The sequence below is a fragment of the Grammomys surdaster genome, unplaced genomic scaffold (genome assembly GCF_004785775.1).
Source record: "Grammomys surdaster isolate TR1022 unplaced genomic scaffold, NIH_TR_1.0 126546, whole genome shotgun sequence".
Taxonomy (NCBI): domain Eukaryota; kingdom Metazoa; phylum Chordata; class Mammalia; order Rodentia; family Muridae; genus Grammomys; species Grammomys surdaster.
The window spans coordinates 14,809,183-14,815,895 of NW_021621338.1; positions in this window are offsets into that span (position 1 = coordinate 14,809,183).

A 6,713-nucleotide genomic window follows, 5' to 3' on the forward strand; every position below is an offset into this window, starting at 1 on the left:
TCTTTTGACAACTTTTGGCTGAAAGTCAATTTTATTCAATATTAGAATGGCTATTCCAGCTTGTTTCTTACCACTTGCTTGGAAAATTGTTTTCCAGCCTTATACTCTCAGATAGTGTCTGTCTTTGTTGCTAAGGTGTGTTTCCTGTATCTAGTATGTTAGTCTACATCTTTTTATTGGGGAATTGTTATTTTTGTTATTAGAGGTGGAATTATGTTTGTGTGGCTATCTTCTTTTGGGTTTGTTGAAAGATTACTTTCTTGCTTTTTCTAGGTTGTAGTTTCCCTCCTTGTGTTGGAATTTTCCATCTATTATCCTTTATAGGGCTAGATTTGTGGAACGATATTGTGTAAATATGGTTTTGTCATGGAATATTTTGGTATGGACTTATGAGCTCACAATAGCTGTCTTCAGACACACCAGAAAAGGGCATCAGATCCCATCACAGATGGCTGTGAGCCACCATGTGGTTGCTTGGAATTGAACTCAGGACCCCTGGAAGAACAGTCAGTCCTCTTAACCACTGAGCAATCTTTCCAGCTCCCCCTTTTTTTAAAGATTGATTTATTTTATTTTTTTAAGATTTATTTATTTTATTTACATGAGTACACTGTAGCTGTCTTCAGACACACCAGAAGAGGGCATTAGATCCCATTAAAAATGGTTGTGTCCCACCATGTAGTTGGCTGGGAATTGAACTCAGGACCTTTGGAAGGGTAGTCAGTGGTCTTAACCACTGAGCTTTCTCACCAACCTCCCATCCTGTATTTCTTTAAGGGAGCTATTTATGTGCTTCTTAAAGTCCTCCATCGTCATCATGAGAAGTGATTTTAATTCTGAATCCTGCTTTTCTGGTGTGATGGGGGTGTCTTGGACTTGCTATGGTGGGAGAACTGGGTTCTGATGATGCCAGGTATCTTTGGTTTCTGTTGCTTATGTTCTTGTGCTTGCCTTTCACCATCTGGTTATCTCTAGTGCTACCTGCACTGACTGTCTGTCTGGAGCCTGTCTTTCCTGTTATTTTGCTTGTGTCAGGACTCATCAGAGTCCAACTGTCTCTGTGATCCTGTAATTCTTAGACCCTGGGTAGAAGAGCTCCTAGACTCAGGCTGCCTCTGGGATCCTAAAATCTTATGATTCTTGGTGTGTTAGAATCCAGCTTCCTCAACTGCTTGGAGTGCAGGAGATTCTCAGCTTCTCTGAGTACAGTGGTTCCTCCACTGCTCTTAGTGCAGTGGTTCCTCTGCTGTTCTGAGTACAGTGGTTCCTCTTAGATACACTAGGATATGGTATCTTCACCTGAGCAGACCAGCTAGGAGTCAACCCCAGTGGAAAGGACCAAGTAAGGGGAGTAAGAGGAGTGGTATTCCTGTGTGTGGAGTTGGGTGGGTGATGGGTCCTGAGTGTCCCAGGCTTCCAGATGCAGGTCTGGGGCATAGGATTGTGGGGGATAATTCTTACCTGCTGAACTGAGTTCAGTGGTTCCTCTAGGATGGGTCAGGATATGGTGTCTTCATTGGAGTAGACCTTGTACCCTATTTTTTTAATAGGATTGTTTTATTCTCTGGAGTCTAACTTCTTGTGTTTGTATATATTGGACATTAGCCCTCTATCAGATATAAGACTGGTAAAGATCTTTTCTTAATCTGTAGATTCCTACTTTGTCCTAATGAAAGTGTTCTTTGCCCAATGGCAGGGGTACCGGAGCCATTGCAAGGTCCCTTTCAATTACTGGAGGTCAGGCCTCTATCCCTGCCTTCGCAAGATTAGAATCGCCACAGCCCTTCTATACTTAGAGAAGGGAGGAGATGTCAGGGGCAGCCCTGCTTATTCACTGAAGGCCTAAAATCAGCCATAGGCCTAAAATCAGCAATAGGCCTGTCATACACGTATACTAACATCAAGTCTTGGATCTCTGTGGAAAGCCATTGAAACAGATGGCTATAAGCTATTGTATACAGACAGCATTTGTGGAAATTTACCAGTCTGAGTAGTCACAGACCTTGAAAATAGGTAGCCTTGGCAGACAGTACCAACTTTGATAAGGACAATTGAATCATAGGCAGAGTCATAGTGACCTGTCCCCTGAACCTTCACCCATCTGATACCCTGTTCTGAAAGGTATCTGTATCCCCCCTGAACACCCATGCTCTGGTGTCATCCCCTTCCCCACGTCTTGCCTTTTTGTGTTTATAATCCCTGTCTGAATAAGTTAAAATTACGATTTCATTTAAAAATAAATAAAAATTAAAAAAGAAAGTGTCCTTTGCCTTATAGAAGCTTTTCAATTTTATGAGGTACCATTTGTTGCCTGTTGATCTTAGAGCATAAGCCGTTGGTGCTCTGTTCGGGAAATTTTCCCCTGTGCTGGTGTGTTCAAGGTTCTTTTCCATTTTCTATTCTATAAGATTCAGAGTATCTGGTTTTATGTGGAGGTTCTTGATCCACTTGGACTTGAACTTTGTACAAGGAGATAAGAATGGGTCAACTGGCATTCTTCTACATGCTGACCCCCACTTGAGCTAGCACCATTTGTTGAGTATGCTGTCTTTTTTTCTACTGGATGGTTTTGGCTTCTTTGTCAAAGATCAGGTTACCATAGGTATGTGGGTTTAATTCTGGGGTCTTAGATTCTATTCCATTGATCTGTTTGTCTTTCTCTGTATCAATACATCAATACAATGCAATTTTTATCACTATTGTTCTGTAGTAGAGCTTGAGGTCATGGATGCTGATTTGCTCAGATGTTATTTTATTGTTGAGAATAGTTTTCACTATCCTGGATTTTTGTTGTTCAAATTAATTTGAGAATTTGTCTTTCTATCTCTGTGAAGAATTTGGATGGAATTTTGATGAGGATTGCATTGAATCTATAGATTGCTTTTGGTAAATGATCATTTTTATTATGTCAATCCTGCTGATCCATAAACATAGGATATCTTTCCATCTTCTGAGGTCTTCTTTACTTTCTTTTATCAGAAACTTGAAGTTCTTGTCTATAGATCTTTCACTTTCTTGGTTAGAGTCACACCAAGACATTTTATATTATTTGTAACTGTTGTGAAAGGTGTGATTTCCCTAATTTCTTTCTTAACCCATTTATCCTTTGAGTAGAGGAAGGCTACTGATCTGTTTGAGTTAATTTTATATCCTGCCACCTTGCTGAAGTTGTTTGTCAGGTTTAGGAGTTCTCTGGTGAATTTTTTGGGGTCATTTAAGTATATTATCATATCATCTGCAAAATAGTGATATTTTGACTTTTTCCTTTCCAATTCTTATCCTTTTGACCTCCTTTTGTTGTCTAATTGCTCAGGCTAGAACTTGGAGTACTGTATTGAATAGATAGGGAGAAAGTGGACACTCTTGTCTCATCCCTGATTTTAGTGGGATTGTTTCAAGTTTCTCTCCATTTAGTTTGAGGTTGGCTACTGGCTTGCTGTACATTGCTTTTACTATGTTTAGTTATGGGCCTTGAATTTCTGATTTTTACAAGACTTTTAACATGAAGTGGTGTTGGATTTTATCAAGTTCTTTTTTGAGTATCTAATGAGATGATCATGTCTTTTTTTTTTAATTTGACTTTATTTATATAGTGGATTACATTGATGGATTTCCACATATTGAATCATCCCTGGATCCCTGGAATAAAGCCTAATGGATTGTGGTGAATGATCATTTTGATGTGTTCTAGGCTTCAGTTTGGGAACATTTTTTTTTTAGTATTTTTGCAGAGTTTCATAAAGGAAATTGGCCTGAAGTTATCTTTGTTGGATCTTTGTGGTTTAGGTATCAACATGACTGTGGCTTCATAGACTGTATTAGATAGTATTCCTTTTGCTTTGTGGAATACTTTGAAGAGTATTGGTGTTAGGTCTTCTTTGAAAGTCTGAAAGAATTCTGCACTAAAACCATCTAGTCCTGTGCTTTTTTTTCTGAGTGCTTGTATTTTTTTAGGGGTTTTGGGACTGTTTAGATGGTTTATCTGATCCTGATTTAACTTTGGTACCTAGTATCTGTATAGAAAATTATCTACTTCATTAATATTTTCCAGTTTTGTTGAGTATAGGCATTTGTAGTAGGATATGACAATTTTTTTTGAATTTCCTTAGTTTCTGTTGTTGTGTCTCTCTTTTCATTTCTGATTTTTTAATTTGGATCCTATCTCTGTGCCCTCTGGTTAGTCCGACTAAGGGTTTATCTATCTTGCTGATTTTCTCAAAGAACCAGCTCCTGGTTTTGTTGATTCTTTATATAGTTCTCTTTGTTTCTACTTGGTTAATTTCAACTCTGAGTTTGACTATTTTCTGCTATCTACTCCTCTTGGCTGTATTTGTTTCTTTTTGTTCTAGAACTTTCAGCTGTGCTGTCAAGCTGCTATTGTATGCTCTCTCCAGTTTCTTTTTTGATGCACTTACAGCTGTGAGTTTTCCTCTTAACACTGCTTTCATTGTGTCCCATAAATTTGGATGTGTTTGCCTTCATTTTCATTAAATTCTAAAAATTTAATTTAATTTCTTTATTTCTACTCTTACCAAGTTATCATTGAGTAGAGCATTGTTTAGCTTCTATATGTATGTGGGCCTTCTGTTGTTTTTGTTGTGACTCAAGGCCAGCCTTAGTCTGTGGTGATCTGATAGGATGGGTGGGATAATTTCAATCTTAACATATCTGTTGAGGCTTGTTTCATGTCCAATTATATGATCTATTTTGGAGAGGGTACCATGGGTTGCTGAGAAAAGGGTGTGTTCCTTTGTTTTAGGTTGAAATGTTCTATAGATATCTGTTAAATCCATTTGGTTCAAAACTTCTGTTAGTTTCACTGTGTTTCTGTTTAGTTTCTGTTTCTACGATTGTCCATTGATGAGACAGAGGTGTTGAAGTCTCCCAATATTATGGTATCATATTCTATGTGTACTTTGACCTTTAGTAACTTTTTTTTTTTTAAAAAAAAATGTGTGTGCCCTTACATTTGGCACATAAATAATCAGAATTGGGATTTTTATCTTGGTAGATTTTTTCCTTTGATGAGTATGATGTCTCCTTCCTCATCTTTTTAAATAAGTTTTAGTTGAATGTCGATTATAGCGGACATTAGAATGGCCACTCCAGCTTGTTTCTTAGAACTATCTGCTTGGAAAAAAATTTTCCAGCTATTTTCTCTGAAGTAGTGTCTGTCTTTGTTACTGGGATGCATTTCCTGTATGCAGCAAAATTCTGGGTCCTGTTTACATATCCAGTCGGTTACTCTATGTTTTTTTATTGGAGATGTGTCCTTTCATGTTAAGAGATATTAAGAACCGGTGATTGTTGCTTCCTGTTATTTTTGTTGTTAGAGGTGGAATTACATTTGTGGGGCTATCTTCTTTTGTGTTTGTTGTAAGAAAACTAATTTCTTGCTTTGGGGGGAGTAGTCTCCCTCCTTGTGTTGGAGTTTTCCATCAATTATCCTTTGTAGGGCTGGATTTGTGGAACGATTTTTTTTTAAATTTGGTTTTGTCATCAAATATCTTGGTTTCTCCATCTATGATAGCTGAGAGTTTTCCTGGGTATAGTAGCCTGGGCTGGCATTTTTGTTCTATTAGGGTCTCTGTGATATCTTTGAGTTGGAATGTTTTGCTCTCTTCTATACATTTGCTCTCTTCTATATATTCTTGGATTTGTTCTTCCCATTGTGTTCTGAATTTCCTGGATATGTTGGGTTAGGAGCTTTTTTGATTTTGCATTTTATTTATTTATTTATTTATTTATTTATTTATTTATTTATTTATTTTTGTCTGCTGTGTCAATGTAATTTCTACATCTGAGATTCACTCTTTTATATCATGTATTCTGTTGGTGATGCTTGTATCTATGACTCCTGATCTCTTTCCTAGGTTTTATATCTCCAGAGTTGTCTCCCTTTGTGGTTTCTTTATTGTTTCTATTTCGATAGATCCTGGATGATTTTGTTTAATTCCTTTGCCTATTTGGTTGTGTTTTCTTGCAATTCTTTAAGGGATTTTTCTGTTTCCTCTGTAAGGACTTCTACCTGTTTACCTCTGTTCTCCTGTATTTCTTTAAGGGAGTTATTTATGTCCTCCTTAAAGTCCTCTATCATCATCATGAGATGTAATTTTAAATCAGAATCTTACTTTTTCGTGTATGTTCTGGTATCCAGAGCTTGCTGTGGTAGGAGAACTGGATTCTGTTGGTACTAAGTAGTCTTGGTTTCTGTTATTTATGTTCTTGTGCTTGCCTCTCACCATCTGGTTATCTCTGGTGTTAGCTGATCTAGCTGTCTTTGACTGAAGCTTGTTTCTCCTCTGATCTTATGAGTCTGGGTGTGTCAGCATTCATGTGATCTTAGGTGTGTCAGCACTCCTGGAAGGCAAGTTATCTCTGGGTGGGATTGGGGTGCAGAGACCTGTGGTACACGGTCAGCTCCAGGGTGCATATGGTGTCCCTGGTTGCTCTGCCATTCCTGGGTTCTGGGGACACTGAGCAGGTCCTACTTGGGCCAGTTTTTTAGGGCAGTAGTGGTGGTTTTTCTCATCTGTGATCTTAGGTGTGTCAGCACTTCTAGGGGACAAGCTTTATCTGGGCTAGCTGTGATTGGGGTGCAGAGTCCTGTGGCAAAAGGTCAGCTCTGGAGTGCAGATAGAACCTGGAAGCCAAATCTCCACAACGTTTTCATTCATATAATTTGTGGTTATCCATCTCCCTTCCCCAGTGAT